Genomic DNA, 22,162 nt, shown 5'->3' with positions numbered 1-22,162 from the left:
CTACTGTCAAGCAAAACAGCAATTATGTGACACGAGTTTAATTCTGCGTCCAAATATGGTCACAATTTGCCAAATTCTAAGTTTTTGCTGAATTTATGTCACTGATAAAGTAATGCCTTTTTTAATGTCTGGCGAGATTCATACAACCGCAGAGGAAAGTTAGTACAGTAAATGCGCAGGAATTAATCAGCGACACATGTACTGTATGCATCAATGCAGAGCCCCGTTGTATCATTACTGAAGAGGACTTTAAACACTTCTGATGCCTCCAATGTACCTCGCACGTCTACTGATGAACATCTTCCTGGCGGGTAAAACGAATGTATTTACGTATGATGTTTAATTTATTGGAACAAGATGAACTTTAGCAAAGTCAATCTATGCCACTTACAAGTAATTTCGAATTATGAGCTACATGCTATGGACGTTGTTCCGCATTTCACGACGGCCATTTGGCGAGACTGACTGGAAGTCAAAGTAAATGTGCACCTGAATATGAGGAAACGGCCGGGAGAGCGGTGTGCTGAACCAATTCCCCTCCACACCGTATCTGAATGAAGACGTTGGCTTAGGGTGACACGGCGGCAGGTCGGTTCCGACTGGCCCATCTGGGCTAAAACGCAAAGCTTCGTTTTTTTAGTATTAGAAAACTAATCCTCAACAATTAACCTCGAGATATACAGTCTCTTCTGCTGGGGTGAAACAATAAGGAAATCCAAAATGAAACAACATGGCTTAACACTAGAGCATAAAAAAAAGGGGGGGGGGAATATTATTTTCGTACTAAACCATTGTTAAATGTACCACATCACATTTTGTTCAAAAGAAGTCATAATTTATAGGTTCGGAGTAGTTAGTTACAATTATTAGATCTGTTATGGTGTATCACACGGCAAATTAAGTACAAAAATCATGTTTTATACCCTACTGCAATCGTAAATTTTACGAGTAACCTTGCGTTAAAGACTCGCGTTAAAGCACTATCGACAGTCGAGGAAATTATTTTACTTCCACAGATGAACACCTATTTCCTTTTGTTTTCTGCGGAAACAGAGAAGAGAAGAGACGGTATTTTGCGTCTCGCACACCGGACACTGTGGCGCGTGCTTTATGCACAGTCGCGTTCGCCATCTGCGAGCTGCAGCCGACCCGCCTGTCCTCGAAGCAGTCGCGAGTCGCGGCCAACAGACCGGAAAACGCTGACAGCCGGAAAATTCTCAGCCGCCGCCGCCGCTGTTGTTGACTGCGCGAGGGATTTCGGCACAAGTGGCTGCCTGCAGCCCGCACACAGGCGCGCAGGCTCACACGTACACGAGTAGGTCTCGCCGGGCCCGCTCCCGGGAAAATAGCAGCTATTTTAAGATGTAAGTTGGCCCATTGTGGAGAGGGCAATGGTATGGATATTGCCACCTCGAATGTCCGTTCTGGGGATAAGTTCCGAGAGGGTGAGAAAAGAGCTGTTGCTACACACTTCCTGGGAACGAATGCCGGCGGCTGCGCCAGTGTCAAGATTTCCTCCCCGTTTCGTAGTGGGGTGAGCTGCCTCCTCCACCCTCCCACGCACACGCGGGAGGCGACACGTTGCGCACTGCAGGGCGAAGATGCGCCTCATGTGTAGGCGGAACACGTCCAACACGACGATTCCTAACCTGCTGCCATTTTAAGAAGATGCTGCTTAACCCTAGTGTGAATAGAAGAATGGGCATAATACAGTGTCCCAAGAGCCACAAGTTTCGCAAATGGTTCCATATTTCCAAACAAGGTTTCCGTCAATTGAGGAAACACAAGGTCGACTGCATTTCCGCAACGTTGGTGCTCGTAAGTAGTTATCTGGCCAGACACTGAAGCAAGTGCTTCCTATGGGATTATGATTGTTTCGATCGACATACCATGACTCTTGAATACTGGATTACAATGAACATATGCCGTTGTGAGACAGAAGATAACAGTGTACACTGACATGCAAATAATATATTAATGTGCTGCAAGCGTACTGTGCTGGAAAGAGTCAGCATTACATAGAGCACATTTTCTGGCCATTGTAGCTGCAAGTTTCACTGAAAATATTGTCAGCCTTTATAACACTGGGCTCCTCCTTTGTTCACCATGTGAGAAAAACAGCAGTACTTTCAGTATCTCGATAGTGAAAGGGTTATTAATTTCAATCAAGCGCAAGAGTAAGCACCATATTACGTGTAAGTCTCATAGTTTGAAACAGAAACCAGCCACAAGCATGGATTAAAACGTTTATTTAAACCAATTCATAACCATGGCCCCATTTGCTACAAATACGTTTCAAGATGGCTCTCAAACACTTTCTTGCTTTCCTGTTGAGCAACAGAAGTCTGTAAGAACCATCTGAATATTAATGTGCAAGAAATCCGAAACATGTAATAGTTTGATTTAAATAAACCCTTTAGACCGTACCTGTAGCAGGTTGCTCTTTCAACGCAGAAAACTTATACCATAGTGATGGGCCTCATAACGTCTACTTTCGACATGGTAGCGATCACATTGCGTATTTTCATTTGTCGGCAACCTTGTTTTCGTACCTCGAACAGTACTGAACTACATTACGCGGAATAACTAATATAAATTCTGTGTTCATCAGAAAACACTCAGTAAAGTCTTTTTATTGCATCATGCATTTCTGAAATTATAACATGATGAAATAATTTATCGCAGTTACTGTGTGGTCAAATAAGGGCCATGTGAAGGTCAAAGACGAACGGAAACCGCAGTCTTTGTTGACCATTTTGGTCGGAGGTTTGCCATCTGAAGAAGTACTTTTACTTAAAATGGAATATAAGATCTTTGGTCGAACGTTACACGTTTCAGCGTGTTCTGAAAGCAGTTTTCGTGGGCACGAGGTACTTGAAATATTTTTTTAGGAATCCATGCACAGAGGAGAAATTTGTTTCTTTTGGCATGCTTCATTTGTATGCTGACCTTATAGGTAGTTTTCCCTTAAGAATTATGGTGTTCTTCTGTCTTCCAGGATGTGATACTCCGAGGTCCTTAAAGTGCTTCAATGAGCGCTTCGTATCATTAATTCACATATTAGTTAAAACATATGGTATTTCAAAGGACATCATTTGTTCTTTTTTCTAGAGCGCGTGCGCATTCTTCTTCTTTTTTTATACTTCGCTATAAATACGATTACTATAATTTTGATGACAACTGAAAAATTATCGCAACAGTTTCTTCATTCTGTTCTTATACTGTCTTATTCCTTTATTCTGATGTCGTTCCCGAAACGCAAACAATTTCCGATTTTCCCCGAGTGTTCAGCAGTTTTTATACTTGTACATTACAGTCACGTAGTGGCTCGTGCTTTATACAATTCGTTAAAGCATTCTCTTAAGTAGATAAGGAAACGTAACAGAAATCCGTAGCAATTTGGAAACGAAATAGACGGAGAAGAGTTAGGCAAGGATGAAAAAGAAACACAGAACAATGCATTTCATCCGCCTGATTTATGGAATCAAATATTTTTATCTCGTTTATCCGAAGTGCTGTCACTCGAGATTCATCGCTTAATCCGACGGAATAAGCCCCCGCTTCCCGGGGACGGACTACATTATAAAATCCGTATTACATATCTCAAAACACGTCGCACTATTTATTCGTTCGGACAAAGTCGACGCGCGTTATTTGCAAGTAAAATTCCGATGGATGCAGACTTTTCGTCTGACAAGATTAAAGTCCTCGCGCAAACATTATTTAAAACAGACGGATTTATTCGTTGCTACATTAAATTTCATTAAATAATCGAATAAAAAACTGGCAAGGGAGGGGCAGGAAGCCTGTCGCTACCGTCCGAACGGGAGGAATAAAATCCAAGCGTTCAGAGGCGCTTCTAGAGCGGGTTGCTGATCTACTGTTGCGGAAATGACAGCAGGGGTAATCCACTGGTCTTCCCACTCAGCACAGTAGGCTGTACACTTACGAAAAGTATATCTATAGTCGCAGGTAAATCGGTTTAGCTACTACCGAAAGAGTTAAAAGGATTCACCGAAAATGTTAGGATAGAGTATTTAGCTTGACTTAAGTTTCAACGACAATAAGACAATTTGCTTAAAAGGAAAGCTTCACTTCAAGCGAATGGTCATGAGTATAAGTCTAGAAACAACAACTGAACGTTTCTCACATTGTGTTCATTCGGAAAAAAACACACGGCTATACCGCTATACGTAATACGTTATATGCTTTAAAAATTTGATCTGTCTTAATTCGCCATAGTAAGCCGCTCGAAATGCATTGATAGCGCTCTTTTCCTGACAAATTGCAATGCTGTACTCGTATGTTATAAGCCGCCCTCTGACTACTTACAATAAAATTATATCCAAGAAGTCAAGCTCCTGCAATTACTTACGCTAATGGTGTCCATAACTGAATTTTCAGAAAATTTGACCATATTTAACTTGACTCTAACTCGTTCGTCGTTTTTGGAACATTGTACATAACGAGTTTTTGTACGAAAATATAACATCCAGCTAATGCGACATTCCACTGTTCAGTGCTTGATGCTTCTTGTTTTTGCACTGATATTTTTATAGCCAGAATAATTTCGCTCGTAATCATTTCCTCCCATCTTTCCTACAGCTTTCTTTCAGCGGGACAGTAATTCTTTCACCAACAAAATTAAATCATCTTCGTGAAGCTTATTTGCGCTAACCACAAACACATCTCACCACAGCACAAAGTGAAAGGTAGTGTTCACCATTTCCTTTAGTAAATTGTATTAACATGAAGATAAATAAATTACAGAACAATTATACGCTTCACTTGACTTTCACCTTACAAATATTGACTGAATATTTGTGTTTCCACGTACCAAGAAGTCTCGTCCACCAGAATGTATTATCCATTTAAATTAGATATATTATGCAATTTTTTGAGCGTTTCTCACTCTTTGTCTCCACGTGCTTATTTTTTTGTTTTGTTTCTGTAATTTATTTTTTCGTAGCACTCTTACTCTTTCTTACAATTTTCCCTTGTTGCTTGTAAATTCGCAAGAGCTACCTGTGCGTATTATTATTTTCATAAAAAAATCCGTGGATTGTAGAACTCCTACGTATCATTCGAGATCAAGTGTGAGACTTATTGGGTAAGCTACTGAACTCCCATGTAAGACGAAAGGGATTCTAATCTCCGTCTGACGATAGGGGTTGGGTTTAAACAGCGTCATAAAGATATCTCGTTGGTTCAACTCTTTTTTTTTATTTACAGATAGTTTGGTTCGTACAGCTCATCAAAGCATAACAAAATGTACTATGTCATCAATAACAAAATATAATGTTTTGGATGTTTTATTATTGACGACGAGCGATTGAAAAAATAGTCAGTTATATTTCGTCTTGGTTTTTGTTGAATTAGCAGTTAATTTTGATGGTCCTGAAAAATTTACAAGCCGCGGTCAACATACGCACAAAATATTCATAATTTATTAACGTCTTCCTAAACCGATTAAGGGATGCCAAGATCGATCCTCTACAAAGGCCACAGCTGATTCGTACATCTTTCTCGTGACTCGACCTACATGTACAGTGCACTCTGCATGTACAGTATACTTTGCAAGTTGCTGTATATACAATGCGGAGGATACATCGTGCCAATATTACCGATTTAAATTGGCATTTCATTTGCACATTGACCAAGGAAAGAACGACTCTATATTTTTCTGTATGTTTCATTATCTCACTCATTCTCCTGCCGTACTTAAGGTATAAATGATGGCACTGTAACAGTGGCACAGTCTTTTTCGAATACTCCGTCCGAACAGGCCTCCAAAGGCCCAACGGTACCCACCGACCGTCGTGTCATCTTCAGCCGATAGGCGTCACTGGATGCGAATATGGAGGGTCATGTGGTCAGCACACCACTCTACAGGCCGTTGCCAGTTTTAGTGACCGGAGCCGCTACTTCTCAATCAAGTAGCTCCACAAATGGCGTGTCAGGGCCTGAGCGCACTCCGCCTGCCAACAGTGCTCGACAGACCCAGACGGTCACCCATCCAAGTACTAGCCAAGACCGACAGTGCTTAACTTCGGCGATCTGACGGGAACCGGTGTTACCACTGCGACAAGGCCGTTGGCAACTTCTGCAAATACAGATTCTCTACGCTTACCCATAATAGTCTTTCCTTCCACGGCTCACATTTAAATTTCCTGAACAGTTCTGGAGTAGTTTCGTATCAGCTATTCCAAGCTGTTACTATCTTAGCAGAGAGACAGCTTAGTAAGCAAACGCTGGCGCAATGCTCTAGAATTAGTCGTGCTATCAGAGTTGTGATGACCTCGTTGTCGAAATCTTAAGTTTCTAATTTTTACGTCACGTTGAGATGATGGAATAAAAAACTTCCGTGGAGAGCGTAAATTATATTCCGGGAAGGTACCTGATACTCGTCCGATGTCCACTATGCGGTGTTGTTCGCATATACTGCGCACAGAAGAGATCCTGGGAGGAGAAAGGTACTTGGTAGAGGAGTTCGAGGTAGTATGTAACCGTGGAGGGTTGCGAGTCTTGAGGCAGTTCCCGGCGTTTCGGCCTTGTGTACCGTCCCCGGGCAGCGGCAGCGGCAGACGCGAGGCGAGGCGCGGTAATCCCGCGCGCCGCTCGCAGAGATGGATGGCGGCCGCCGCCGGAATCGAGCCGCCCGCCCGGCGCTCCGCGGCCGCCGAATAAATTCGAACCGCTCTCCGCCTCGGCTGGGCCCGAGCCCGCAATCAATGGGAGTGCCGTAATCTGGCCGCCGCATCGAGCGGCCCACGTCAAAACAAATCCCGGCCATCAATTCGTCTGAGATGTTTTCATTGTCTCCGCCTTTTATCGGCGGCCGATTTACTGTTCGCGGAGATGACGGCGGACCGATCTGCTCGACCCGCTGCCTCCGGGCCGCGGCCAGCGGTTAAGGTTCGAAACCAGTCCGAGACTAAGCGTTTAATTTGAACAAGATCCGTTCTATGTACGCCACTGCAACGCCGCTGCACTGTTTCTGAAATATCTTCTGTTCTCCTGTTACACGTTTCCACAGTCTCCCCATAATCCTAAATTCGACATTGGTTTCCACTCACGATGTGCAGCTGAAATCGTAACAAACTTATTTTTTAACAATGAACTAAAAAAATGTTCAACAACTTGATGAGGTAGAGCAAATGTTTTACTTCATTTCCATAATTTCCATTTCCAAAAGGCGGCTTCCATAAACCTAGATTTCCAAAAATTGTATTACTTATTGCTCTACTGCAGACTGTTAACGAAGGTACAAGGATACGGAATAGGTTCCCAGATATGTGAGTAGCTCGAAGACTTCTTAAATAACAGTATTCAGTACGTTGTCCTCGGCGGCGGAAGTTCGTCAGACACAACGGTACCGTTAGGAGTGTCCCAGGAAAGAGTGATAGGATCGCTATTATTCTCGATACACGCAAATGATCTTACGATAAGCATTTTTCTAAACTTAGAGAAATGCGGATGAGTAGCAAAAATAATCCCATAACATCTTTAGTAGTGTGCTTCTTGAGATAGTCAGGTCGATCAAATAACTAGGCGTAACATTGGAAAGCGATATGAAATGGATCCAACATTTAAGGATTGTAGTGGGGAAGGTGAATGGTGGACTTCGGTTTATTGGTAGAGTTTTAGGGAAGTGTGTTTCATCTGTAAAGGGGACCACATATGCAACTCTAGTCCGACCCATTCTTGAAAACTACTCCGTTGTCTGGGATACCCACCAGATCGGATTGAAGGAACACGTCGAAGTAATTCAAAGGCGGGCTCTTAGGTTTGTTAACGGTAGGTTCAGTCAACATTCAAGTATTACGGAGATGCTTCGGGAACGTAAATGGGAATCCCTGGAGGGAAGGCGACGTTCTTTTCGAGGAACGCAGCTGAGAAACTTTAGAGAACCGATTTTGAAGCTGACTACAGAACGATCCTACTGCTGCCGACATACGTTTCGCGTAAGGACCACGAACATAAGATAATAGAAATTAGGGCTCTTACGGAGGCATGTAGACAGTAATGTTTCGCTCGTTCTATTTGCGAGTGAAAAAGGGAAGGGAATTGATTAGTGGTTGTACAACGTATCCCCCGCCAGCACTGTATGGTGGCTTGTGGAATATGGGTGTATATGTAGGCACTTATGTAACTGGAATGATCGTAATTGAACCTAAATATGAAATAACTTTGTAACATTTCCATCAAAATGGCATTGTCACACTACTCCTCCCATTCCAACACTACCCTGTCGTTTGGTAAACTACAGGTCGCAAGTCTCTATTTGGTGCAAAAATTACATCAACTTTGAACGTACAGCGAGAATTTATTCCGGATCGCACGATGATGTGGAAAACGAAATTCGTTAAATTAGGACACTTAGTTTCGGGTAAAAAACTTCCTATTTATTGTTACGTTTGTCACACGAACACGAAGAACCTAAAACGCACAGTGCAGGAAAAACGGCCGCATGCCACGACATTCGATAAATGCTTTGAAATTTTAGCCTGACACGAACGATTAGCCTAATCTCTAGCATCCTATCACAAACAGTAGTTATTGTGTTGACGTGCCGTGGCACACACACCAACATACCCGCACCTCATGGCAGCTGAGGGGAAACTGTTTGTCAAGATCCACAAAACACTGTCGGCAGGCAAACACTGTTTTTTACCTTTTGTTGCTAAATTACGAGACATAAATCTCTGTGACGTGTGAGGGTACAAAATGCTGACAGTTTGTCTGGTTTACATTATCTGTGGATGACCCAAACTGTCCTCGATAATTTCACAGAAAATTCAATTTTTTCTTTACAAGATGTTCTGATCGTTTCAGTCTACAGAGTTTCAACAGTACAGGGAGAATAATTTGAAACTCCATACTTATGTGTGTGTGAATATGGCACGTGGCACTTCTTGTCCTAAATTTGTAAGTTGAGTAAAAGAAGGTATCGTACATAAGGTTAAAATGGAGTGTCTGCTACCATCACTTTCAAAACGGACAGCCATCCAATCTCTATCATTAAAAGTTGTCAAAATTTAAAACAGCTCCTCGCTCAATATTGCTAAACAGAGCTTATGTGGTTGCACTCGAGCCTCAGATTACTGTTTCTAATACTCATATTGAAGATCTGTAAACTGGTATGGCTTGAGATGTAGAGAATGCGACGATTAAGCAGCATAAGCGATACTCAGGGAAAACGTTGCTTAGCAAGACGAACTAAACATTAACAACAACAGAACTGGTGTCAGTGATATTAAATGAAACTGCAGTCAACCATTCGCTAAGTAATAACTACTACTTAGCGTGGTAGAAAAATCTAAGGCCTAAGTCACTTAACGTGGCTTGCGACACGAAAATAATTTATAAAATCAGTACTCTATTTCAAGCATCTGGTCTCAGCTGTTTACCGTAAGTCATAATTTTTTTTTAATGGTTCAAATGGCTCTGAGTACTATGGGACTCAACTTCTGAGGTCATTAGTCCTCTAGGACTTAGAACTAGTTAAACCTAACTAACCTAAGGACATCACACACATTCATGCCCGAGGCAGGATTCGAACCTGCGACCGTAGCGCATAAAAACATTAACGACTTAATTTTGTCGTATGTTCTGCAGAATAATGTCTGTGTTTTCTGTTCGTCAGTTTGCTGCAGTTTTGTAAAATACGTTAGGTATGAGATGCTGTCGTTTAGAAGACGTCGCATCTGTCTTACATACCCAGTTCAACGGAAGGGGAACTTCGCAGACATCTGCAACTCTCAATAATTTTTTCCTACTGAACAAGAAACGACGTTGGCTGGGGTACTTTTTCAGTCGGTCAGAGCAAGATAGGGCAAAAAAATGCTGTATTTCTTATTTTCTAACATCTGGTAACAAAAATTAATGAAAGGCCCACTGTAAAGAATGACACAGTGGTCTTGAGAAATAGATTAACTCCGTTTCAAGACGAAGGGTGGGTGGATTAAGGGTGGAGGCGGCGTTTATCCAAGTGGCTAATATTAACGAGGTAAAATTAAATTTAAAGGAATTAGCAGGCCTAAATAAAAACTATATAGGACATAAATCGCTCGCGAGGAGACTAGATAGGACGACGGCTGAGGGTTTTTAATGGGCCCGCCGTAAAGTGCGGCGCGTGTGATTTAGGTGGGGACCACACAGCACACAGCAGAGGCGAGTCGGTCCCACGCCACGCCACGGGAAGCAATTAAGGCGGTGCGCAGTAAAGCGCGCGTACTGACCGTCAGGTGCTGGAACAGCCACGCCCTGAGGATGTTGGTGGCCACCTTGGGGAAGATGCCGCGCTTCTTCTGGTTCTTCTTGCCGTTCGTGTCGTCGTCCTCCTCGCCCGTGCCTTCTCCGCTGCCGATACTCGCGTTGCTCGCGTCACCTGCACAAGAGCCGACACACGGCCGACGTCAGCAACCAGCAGAACATCCGGCCGGTCCCCAGCCCCTCGTGGCTGGAGTCGGCGCTCGGTTAAGCTACCTGTTCCTACTGGAGCGGACAGCTGGGCGGAACGCACACGTCTGCCTAGCTCTCTCCCACATGTCAACAAAGCCCTCCAAACCCTACTCTTTATCATCACTGTTTGGTCTTGACAGTAGCCGTGTTTGCAGACTAAATCATGGGAACTCAAGTCCGCCTATTATGTAAACAACTAACCTTCGTAGTGACCAAACATGTGTCAGCACATTAGTGCCATCATCAGTCTTCTAGACGTCAACATGGACTTCGCACACAGCAGTGTTTTGCGAAATTCTAAGCTGTCACTTGCAAGTATAGTTCATTGAAAACATCGCGTTTCTGTGTGTTTTTCTATACGACAGATGAGCGTTCAAAGGAGGATCTGTGCCATGAAAATAACTATGGAAAGCTGTAAAACTAGTCAAAAGAAGGTCCTACAGGACCTAACATCCTAGAGAATAAGATCTGAATAGAAGTACCCGCTGATGACGGCACAAATATGCTGGAACTTCTTTGGGTATTAAAATACATATCTGTTTGCATAATAGCTGAAAGTGAATTCCCATACCTGAACTTAATATTCTCACCCACAGGAAGATATATCGTTCGCCTTTAATTACGGGTAAAAATAAAAAACCGTACACTACATTTAAAGCTCCACTGGGTCCAAATAAATTTTTCTTCTTTAACTAAAAAGAAAAACATTAAATTGCAGCTACACAAGACCCACAAGCGGTATATTTAAAAGTTAACGGTCTTGCTATGGGACTCACGTTTGCTTTGGTAAGAAATCCAGCTTACTGAAGTTAGATCCATTTTAGGAAATCTCCGTAATTTCTATACTGGCTACAGAATGCACTACGGGGGTGGGGGAGTAGCTTGAATAATAAACAAGTGTGGGATTGTACAAACAAGATACTGCTACTGAAACTAATGTATAAGAATGAATTGCTCAAATTGCAAATGGTTTCTGTCTACAAAGTCGCTTTACGAAGAAGTTACATGTTTAAATCTGATGAGTGCCGATTACGTGTTCCGAAACAAATTGCGAAATTACGGACGCCAGAGCAAGGAAATAATTACCTGCCTGACTCTCTTACACAGTAAAAAACATAAAATAATTGTAATAAAAATACAGATTTCAAGGGAACAAAGATAATTGTAATGCCACTGCCAGGCATGTTTTAGAATCGCTCGTGGCAGAGCACTCTATGGCTGCCAGTTAATCGTTTTGCTTATGGTCAGGTACAGTAGTGACTTTAGGACACTTGGAGAATGACGTTAGTTTTATCGTAACCCCCAGCCCTCCCCCCCCCCCCCCCGACACACACACACACACACACACACACACACACACACACACACACACACACACACACACACCCCTCGCACATGCACGTACACGTACCCAAGCAAGCTCGCAGTCTTTCTCTATACAGATTCATACGTCTCAGGTTACAGTATAGTGTGTGGTGGCGACTTACTGCCAATAAATGAGATTTTTTCTGCTGTTTCATTCGCGTTTGCGAATGTCTCTCACCCTTACTCTTACGATCTTAAAAAAAAATAGACATACGACGGAGACAGAGGAATTTTGCACACATCTTCTGGGAATACTGGTTGTCTAAGTTACCGAACAGGTTTTGCAAGAGCCTCTAAACTTTACTTCTGTAATGAAACAGTTTCAGTTCTCCGGTCTGACAGTTTTTTTTTGTTTCTTTTTTTTTCGGGAAGTGATCCTTGCTCAAACTGGAAATCCCCTACATACATTTCAATTAAGAATGTCTCATTTCATTTTCAGTAGTTTCGTCTGCCTATCCAATACACCCCGACGCACCCCTACAAAACGTGTGGCCGCAATTTCCTGCAACGAGAAACGTTCCGTCCTCGATAAGTATTCACGAACTGTAAATAATTTTAAACTTTACCGTTCAGACATGACAAATCATTGTCCATCCCTTTTCAAGTTAGCGTCAGCAGCACAGGTAGAAGTTTGTTATGAGATACAAATCGTTTGAAAACATGCATTTATAAATCAAGACACCATCTGCTAACTTCCTAGAGTTGCATTGCGTCGTACTGGATCTGCAGTTCATCATTAATAGTCAAGAATTTTATTTTTTAAATATTTTTATTTGTGTCTGGATTGCTTTCCTTTCGGTACAGTCGTCATTTAACGTATTGGAGGGAACTTTGTGCGCCATCTCTCTCTGAATCGTGAAACCTTTTTCTGTATGTTATCGTATTTTAACTGTGTGTATTTCATATTTTCTGAGGTGAATTTTTGGAACCAGCCTAGCATTTGCCTAAACTGGCGTGGAAAATCGTCTAAAAGTTCAGGCTGGTCGATGTAGCAGAGCAACGGTTGTTAATCCACTGTTCTCTCCAACTCTGATTCAGCTCTCTTTGTAGGAAACTAGAGCGCTGCGCGCTAAACTATACGAGCAGGTCAGTCAACAGCTCGTACAGCCTTGTTATTATACCATTTTATTAGTGTATCGTGTAGTGTAATATATTTCTAGTCAGAAGTAATTTTCTGCATTGGCTCTTCTTGTTTTGAGAGCTAATTCTTCTTTCTTTTCGCGTTGCTGTTTTGTGCTGGTATTGAGCATAAGGAGAAGTTTAGGATCTCCTGCTCTGTGTGTATAGCTGACAAGGGAACCTCCCGATCGCACCCCTCTCAGATTTAGTTATAAGTTGGCACAGTGGATAGGCCTTGAAAAACTGAACACAGATCAATGGAGAAAACAGGAAGAAGTTGTGTGGAACAATCAAAAAAATAAGCAAAATAACTGAGTAGTCCATGCGGAAGATAGGCAACATTAATGATAATATGAGCAGAGCAGCGCCGTGGTCCCGGGTTAGCGTGAGCAGCTGCGGATCGAGTGGTTCTTGGTTCAAGTCTTCCGTCGAGTGAAAAGTTTAATTTTTTTTTTATTTTCAGACATTTATTATTTGTCTGTCTGTCCGTCCGTCCGTCCGATGCGAGGTAACTGCGCCGTAGTATTGGAGACGCACGTCCTTTCGTCTACTAATCGCACGGTTTTGCGGTGCGGTCGCAAAACACAGACACTAAACTTATTACAGTGAACAGAGACGTCAATGAACGAACGGACAGATCATAACTTTGCGAAAATAAAGAAAGTAAACTTCTCACTCGAAGAAATATTTGAACCAAGGACCTCTCGTTCAGCAACTGCTCAACTTAACCACGGGACCACGGCGCTCCTGAGCTCAAACTATCCTTGATGTTGCTTATCTTACGCATGGACTACTCAGTCTGTATGTTTTGCTTATTTTTTTCATAGTTCCACACAACTTCTTCCTGTTTTCTCGATTGATCTGTGTTCAGTTTTTTCAAGGCCTATCCACTGCGCCAACTTATAACTAAATCTGAGGGGGTTGCGATGGGGAGGTTCCCTTGTGAGACCGCCATCACCACGCTCTGACTTCGCCGTCTTGCTCCGCTGTGTGACGAGAGCCGATCGACCGGCTCAGGGTTTGCACTGGGCTGACCGACAGCTGGCTAGAGCAGCGAGTGAGTGAACCTCCAGATAGACGCGGCGGCTATCTCCGCCGGCCGTGCGGCTAGGCCGGGCGACGTGACGTGACAGCGGCTACACGCGCCGTGACGGCTGCCGCCGGCTAAATGCAGCGCATTACACGGCACGCGCAAACAAATAATAATCTGTTAATGCATTCATCAGCCGGCTGGCCGGTGCGATGTGAGTCAACAAACAGCGGCGGGCCGAGATACGCCCGCCCGCCCGCCTCGCCGCGCAGCGCAGCGCAGAGCCGTCCACAAACACCGACCCGCAACCATAATATTTGGTAACTGTACCGCGCTACCGTTTGAAGTCCCTTAGTGTGATTGCTTCGCGCAGATAAATTATTGATGTCCGCTGTACCTGGTCGCCCGGCTCGTCTTCAGCGGCGTAAACGCTCGCCGAAAAACTCTCGCGCCCTGCTAATCCCCTGTATGTAGACCACACGTGGCGCGTGAGGTTAGCGGGCAGCCACGGGAAAGCGTGGCATTACCACGTCCCGAAAGTTGCAGGTGAAACTGAACCGGAAGAATACACTTAAATCACCGATGCAAACTATATTTTTGCCTACTTTTTGCGATCCATGTTCAAGTCCGTTCTTCTCTCACACGCATTAACGCACTATTTTTGCTATAATGGAAACCGGTAGTTTCTTACTAGAGTCATAATGTCTGTATTATAAATCATGTATGATACGAGTTATTCGCCAATGTAAACAGCTGAGAAAGCTAATTTAGTAATTGACCAACATTGGAGTAATGCTAAATCCTTACCGGCACAACAGAGCAGTATGAAAAGAAAGAAAACTTAGCTCCGAAAACAAGAACAGCAATACAGAAAATTAATTCTGACTAGAAATATCGCAAACTACACGACATAACAACAAGGGTTAACCCAGCAGCGAGGTCAGATGCAGTATACAGCAAACAACGTTAAGTGCGTAATTGTGATATACGCTCAACTGAAAGCTTATATTGTGGTCATGTAGTTCCTACACAAGGGTCAGCCGACACCAAGAAATAACAGGCATTTCAAAACCTTTGTAGTGCCTAATATGAAGAGGTGAATCATGTCTGGCACAAAACAAACACTCAGTTCTGAAAAACCGATTATCTCTATCTTCATCTAAATTATATACACCATTAAAGTAGCAACTGAGGAAGGGTTGCAGCAAATGTTAACAACATTTATTTATTCTGTAGCGTAACTGCCCGTTGTGATAGCAGGAGCCGATGGTCTACAAGTCTTCCTGAATTTCGCAACACATATTAACGCTGATGTCTTCCTTTAATATGGCTCTTCAGTAATCGTCAGAATGTCGGATGGATATCCAGTAGCGGAATACTGTTCGAAGAGATCACCCAGATGCAAGTATTAGCTAAAAGTTTTCATACAGTTTCATTGCACTACTGCATTCTTAAAACTATCTTTTAACAAACAGTGAATCGTGAAAAACTGAAAAGGTGTGCACTTGTATATGTGTGTGCATGTGTGCTAGGGTAGGAGGAGGGGGGGGGGGGGAGGAGAGAGAGAGAGAGAGAGAGAGAGAGAGAGAGAGAGAGAGAGAGAGAGAGAGAGAGAGAGTTCTTTCCCATTTTTTTATTAGTGATCAACAAGCTAATATGTTTAAGGTCTTTATCTTGTTATCTTTTACTGAAGAGTATTTTATTTTATGGTTATTTTTGTTTGTTAGCGAATGGATAAGGAATTTCTCTCCTATTTTCTGATTTCATTCTTCCATGAAAAATATCTGTTGGTGCTAGTAATCTAAATGTTGAGCACCTAAACAAAAACAACAAAAGAAATTGAACGAAGGAAAAAATATGGATGTCACGGTTCAGTTTAACGCATGTTTAGGAAAGGCTTTACTGTTCTGATACTCGCTCGCTCACTAGAAGCATTTAGTTTCCCTAAAAATAAAATGTTACCCAGCACATGCAGCAGCAGCAACAACAAACCAAACAGGTGGAAATCAAAACCTTAAGATGGCGGAGGCAACCGCCGCAAGTTGTTAAATTTTCCATAGTTGACGAAATCGCGGGAATGTCGTCGTATTTTAAATTGAAGGTAAGAATGAACTCGCTTCAGACTGCTATTAAATGATTCTCAGTATTGTTACTTCACTATTAATTTCAAGGTTTCTTGTCTCTTTTTCGGAAGTACTGTTAACAGTTACCATATCATGGCATAGTTTATATAAACTATACGGAGTGAACCAAAACGCCATCGACAAACGTTTAGAGGGTATTCACGTATACCTTCTGCGTATTTTGTTATAAAGGACACATTACTTTTGGCGGATCGTTCCAGAGTAATAACGTTTGTTGCCACAATTGTCCTTCTTTCTGAGAAGATACCTTTGTAACATTGAAGAAGCCTGTAATAGGGAATTCCCGAAACGAACAACAGACAACACAGAGTACTACAGCAACCGTCAGACGAAACACTTTCCCTTGATGTGGCTGCTACCATTGCGGGAACAGGTCAAAGAGGCATATATCAGCGAACTCTTGATCGGTGAACCTATCCATGCCGCTCTGTGTTACTGCTAGCGTACAAGTAACACTGCGGGAAAAACTAACCCAAGACAGAACCAACATCAGAGAATGACAGCTTGAAAGCGACGAGCAAAACGGGTACTACTGCTGTGAACAGCAGGTGTACGAGACACACAGTGCATACCGTCGACGTTCGCACTGTTGTGTTTTATTTTCAGTGCAATACAGGTACAAAAATTACTGGGGGGAGAAAGCAAACGAAATAGCTCTGTAACAAGACACCAGAGGCAGTCGGTCCCTTATACCACAATTCAGAAGGTATCCCCGCACAATCTCTGAAAGTTTTCCGGTATTCTGGTTTACCCTGAGTATTACTGTCAACGATTCACAGTATATGCACGAGGTTCCAGCAAAATGAAAACACTCTTTGATAGGTAATATCTTTGGAGCAAAATGATACATCGTTGCATTTTTGCGCGGTAGCGTAGTCCGTTGTCTTCTCAACAGATCTGGGCGCGTTTTCCAGCGGAATACAGTGCAGCAATGAATGAAATAAGATTTTCGTTTGAGCGACGCATGGCCGTATTGAAGCGGTACTGGAAGTGCGAAAACATTATGGAAGTACGACGGCAACAGCATAATGTGTACGGAACTCAGCCACCAACATGTACAACAGTTTATCGTATTCGGGATACATTTGAAGCTGACGCTGGTGCTCAGGATGTGCATAAGGAAAGGTCTGGCCAACCAAAATCAACAACAAGTCGAACTTCCAGCGTTGCTGTGTTACAACATTTCATTAGATCACGTAAGAAATATGTAAAGCTGGGTGCACGTGCAAGCAGGGTAAGCTGATCAAGCGTGCGACGAGTTCTGAGGGCTCCAAAGTTGAAAGTGTATATTCCAAGATGGCTGCACGCTATGAACAAAGACATCGTGGACCGGAGGATAGAGTACTGTGAGTCGTTTGAATGCACACTTCGCGAAGATGAACGGTTTGCAAGGATGGTTATCTGGTCTGACGACGAACAGTTCAAACTGAACGGTAATGTAAACCGCCACAAACGCGTGTACTGGGCCCATAAAAGTAATCCCTTCAAGTGGACAAACATTTTAATCTACCGGGCGCTAGTCTGTCATCGGGCGGTTTGATTGGCTCTTTTTTCTTTGAAGGTACCGTAACTGTTGAGGTGTATTTTCATATGCCGCAAGCATCCATTTCACCTGCCATCCGACACGTGTTTGGACATGAAAGATTTTACCTACAACACGATAGTGCTCCACCTCACTACTGCAGAGATGTCAGAGCCTACTTGGATGAATATCCACTTGGACGATGGATAGGTTGGAGAGGAGCTGTTGAGTACTCACCAAGGTAAACTTCTACCTTGAAAAATGAAGTTCATCAACAGAAGCCAGCTATACAGAACGACCTACGGGAAACGATCAAGACGTCCTGTGCGGCTGTCACACCGACAACACTGACAGTTCAGCAACATCGACGTTGTTTGGCTGCTAATGGGAGCAACTTTGAACGCGTTAGATAACCTTCCCCTCGTGCAAGAATTGCAACGGTATGTGATTTTGTTCCATTAGTATTCACTGTCACGGTATCTACATTTTCCCGGCCGCGGTGGCCGAGCGGTTCTAGGCGCTTCATTCTGGAACCGCGCGACCGCTACAATCGCAGGTTCGAAGCATGCCTCGGGCATGGATGTGTACGCTGTCCTTAGGTTCGTTAGGTTTAAGTAGCTCTAAGTTCTAGGGGACTGATGACCTCAGATGTTAAGCCCATAGTGGTCAGAGCCATTTGAACCATTTTATCTACATTTTTCTGGGCCCCTTTCACCAGGATTGGGAACAGTTCAGAAGATGGGGCTGGAAGCCTTTAAAACGATCATATAACGAAACTGAAGAACATTTAGTTGGGGTCTGAGGCAAATCCATTCTTATTCTCAACATTTTACTTCGTTTCGAAGTTCACACGTCCACGAAAACCCCTTACGGGCTGTATTAAATAAGATGTTGAGTGCTGGGACCACCTGATTCACAACAACGACAAATCGACCGGAGGGAGAATGAAATAGGGCGACGGTGCAGGGAGGGAGCCGTCACGGGTTCGAGCCTGGGTGAAGTGCCCCCTCCCGCCGGTCAGCGCGGCAGGTGCGGCGTACCTCGTGGAGGCCGAGGCGGAGGCGGTCGCCGGCATTATTGCGGGGCCGTCCGGCGGCGGGCGGGCGAACGGGCGCGCTCCTGATTGGCGTGTGATCACAATCAGGAGCCGCGGGGCGGGGCGCCGCTCGCCGCGCTGTGAGCGGAGCGCGCCCTGGCCGCCGCGCCGCGCGGCTAATTGCGCGCCTTATCTGCTCGCCCGGCGCCCACGGCGACGCCGACGCCGACGCCTTCTTCTTATCTGGCCGGCGACGCTCCCCCCTCCCCTTCCCCTCCCCACTCTGCGGGCCGCCGAGCTTAATGAACGTCCCGGCGCTAATGCTAATCGTCCTCGTCACGATTATTCCACTCTAATTGGCTGGCAGCGTTTTGTGTACGGCGCCGTCCTCCGCTTCATTTTAACTGTGCGTCAGCTCCCAGGATTTCACCTCGCCGCGGTCTTCTCCCACTCACCGAGCGAGGTGGCACAGCGGTCAAGCGACTGCAGCCGCGTCCAGGAGGAGCTGGTTCGGATACCCTGACCGGCAATAAACATTCCTGTTTTTCGCGGCTTCCATCAGTCACTCAGGCGGTTTCTTACACCAGGGGAACACATTGAGAATACTGTCACTCTGATGCAACACTTTATTTAGTTTTAACGCCATTGCACCATTGGTAAGGCGGGTGCCAGGTTGAGATTCATTGGGAGAGTCCTTCGAAAATGTAGTCCATCAACAAAGGAGGTGGGTTACAAAACACTCGTTCGGCCTATACTTGAGTATTGCTCTTCAGTGTGTCGGGTTGCCAGAGAAGATAGAGAAGATCCAAAGAAGAGAGGCGCGTTTCGTCACAGTGTTATTCGGTAAGCGTGATAGCGTTACGGAGATGCTTAGCAAACTCAAGTGGCACACTCTTCAAGAGAGGCGCTCTGCATCGCGGTGTAGCTTCCTGTCCAGGTTTCGAGAGGGTGCGTTTCTGGATGAGGTATCGAATATATTGCTTCCCCCTACTTATACCTCCCGAGGAGATTACGAATGTAAAATTGGAGAGATTCGAGCGCGCACGGAGGCTTTCCGACAGTCGTTCTTCCCGGGAACCATATGCTAGTGGAACAGGAAAGGCAGGTCATGACAGTAGCACGTAAAGTGCCCTCCGCCACACACCGTTGGTTGGCTTGCGGAGTATAATGTGGATGTAGAAGTCTGTGATTAACTCTACATAGTTATCCGTGTGCTTGCAATGGTCGTACTTATCGCTGGAACAGTTACCTGTAAACGAGCAATGACGTACGTCGCATAGCAACAGGGACATGTAAAAACAAAGCACTGGCGATGCACAACGCAACCAGACGCTACCAACAGTGCATGTTCTCCCCACGATTCCAACGTTTTGTCCTTTTCTATTTCCATCTTTAAGAAGCTGGAGAAAATGAGTTGTAAAATGGAAACAAAGCGTTTACCGACCCACGTTCGTATAATTTCTTCGTATACGCGTGAGGAATGTGTCCCGCACTTTGTGCCGTACATTTCTGTTACACCCTGTATATTCGTCACTGTTTGAAAAATAGTGTAAAGATATCGACAGTTTCGTGATCCCGAAGACAACAATATAGTGATTAAACAAGGGGTGAGAAGAAACGAATATAGTCGGTCATTATATCCATTGGAAACACCGCAGACGACGTGCAAATATTAGAAAACTATTCAAAGCTTTGGATGTTACGTGAGCAGCCAGCGATCTGACACTGCACACAGACACGTGTTCGCATTCAACCACAGCATCGCTGCACGACTCCGACACCGAATGACTGCGACAGCCGATGAGTACGAAGCGCAGCTACGGCGCACTTCCAGCATTTCTGTATGACAGGACAATGCTTTCCAATGGCATCAGCGGCGCATATGCATAGCGGTACGTAAGAGCGCAGCCACAGATTTCGGTATTCCGGCGGACCGCCTATTCATGGCCGACGCGTCACTACGTGCCGTCAGGCATGGCCTCTTCTTTCCCACAAACCGCCCATCCGGAGAGACACACCGTCGAAGGCTCCTCACCGCTCGCGACAACACAAGATGTAACCGTTGCACAGCAGTTATTCTTTCTGTGCTCTAAATATTAACTCAAATTATTTTCGTGAACCCAATACTAAACATCAAAAAATATCGCAACTGCACATATGGAGAACGGTCAGCGGAATGGTGACAATGAAAATTTGTGCTGTTCCGGGACCCGAACTCAGATTTCCCACCCTTCGCCAGCGGTCGCCTTACCATTTGGCTATCCGTGCACGATATACGGCCAGACCCAAACTTCCATATGTCGTCAACCACGCGTCTACAACCTGTCCTCCTTCATTCATTATGTATATTGACGTACAGGTGAGACATTTTACCTGAAAGTCGCTTGCCCAGTGGCGGCGGATGAATAAGATATTGCATTGTCTGTGTTGGTCTGAATTACGGTGAAAAGTTTCTTTGGACACGCATGCACGTGCAAAGGAACTTTGTATGGTAATTCATAACAACACAGGCACTACAGTATCGCAATACCAAACAAATAATTGTAAATGAAATTTTACAGCTGGGAGATGTGATAAAATTTATTATTCTCAGGCCTTATTTTGACACCTCCAATAGGTACCATTCTAACGAAGAATCACGTGCAGAAGTAATTAAATATATTAGACCTCTATCTTAAAATTACAAAAAGTAATGTTTCAGGGGGATTACGTAAACGCTTCTGAAGCATGAATGTGAAAATCAACGAAATACTTCCTTTGATAAAATACCATGAGAGTTTACCTTACCAAATAAAAAGTAAACAAGCGTGTACTTGGAGATAATTGCGTCTAAATGTGAGTGAAAAATTAAATTCTTAAAACTGCCACCGGTGTCTAACAGCAAAGACAGCAACGTGATGACAATACTCTATTTCGAAATCATTGTCGAAGTATTATAACGAGACGAAATAATAATTGGTCGACAGAAGTGTAACAGCGAAAATACAGTTTGTGGAATTGTAGCTACTTATTTTCTGTGATTTAGTTTTAACCTGCATCACACTGCATTCTAAATAAATAACGTTATCTTTAAACAACGGTTCCTCCATTGTTACGGAAATGCAAAGAAAATTATGTAGTAACAACGGAAAGTATTGGCCGATTTGTTCTACTGAAAGAAAGAAGTCGTCTGTATAATTTTATTCAGATGGAGAGGAACAGGGATTTCAGTCTGAAACGTAACACGGCAACTGTGTGTGACAACACTGCGTTGAGACAACGTGGAGCTGAAGCATGAAGAAGTTAATTAATAAAAACTTCGATTTATGCTCGAGGGACTATCCGATGAATTGCTCAGTTACTTAAACCTCACAAGGGCGTTGATCAACAGCTTTCTCTGCAATGACAAATTAGTCACAGTGTGTTAAACGAAGTCAGAAACACTGAGATGATCAGCGTATTTGACATCAATAGCCTTCAGAGAACGGTTGTTACTGACATAG

At 43.9% G+C, this 22,162-nt stretch overlaps 1 pseudogene; it reads right to left on the bottom strand.

Moving 5' to 3' along the window:
• Positions 1-5,979: 5,979 nt before the first annotated feature.
• LOC126189761 (5S ribosomal RNA) lies at positions 5,980-6,098 on the bottom strand (annotated as a pseudogene).
• Positions 6,099-22,162: the final 16,064 nt, after the last annotated feature.

This window comes from Schistocerca cancellata, chromosome 5 (assembly GCF_023864275.1).
Source record: "Schistocerca cancellata isolate TAMUIC-IGC-003103 chromosome 5, iqSchCanc2.1, whole genome shotgun sequence".
Taxonomy (NCBI): domain Eukaryota; kingdom Metazoa; phylum Arthropoda; class Insecta; order Orthoptera; family Acrididae; genus Schistocerca; species Schistocerca cancellata.
This window is presented reverse-complemented; position numbering and strand designations above follow the sequence as displayed.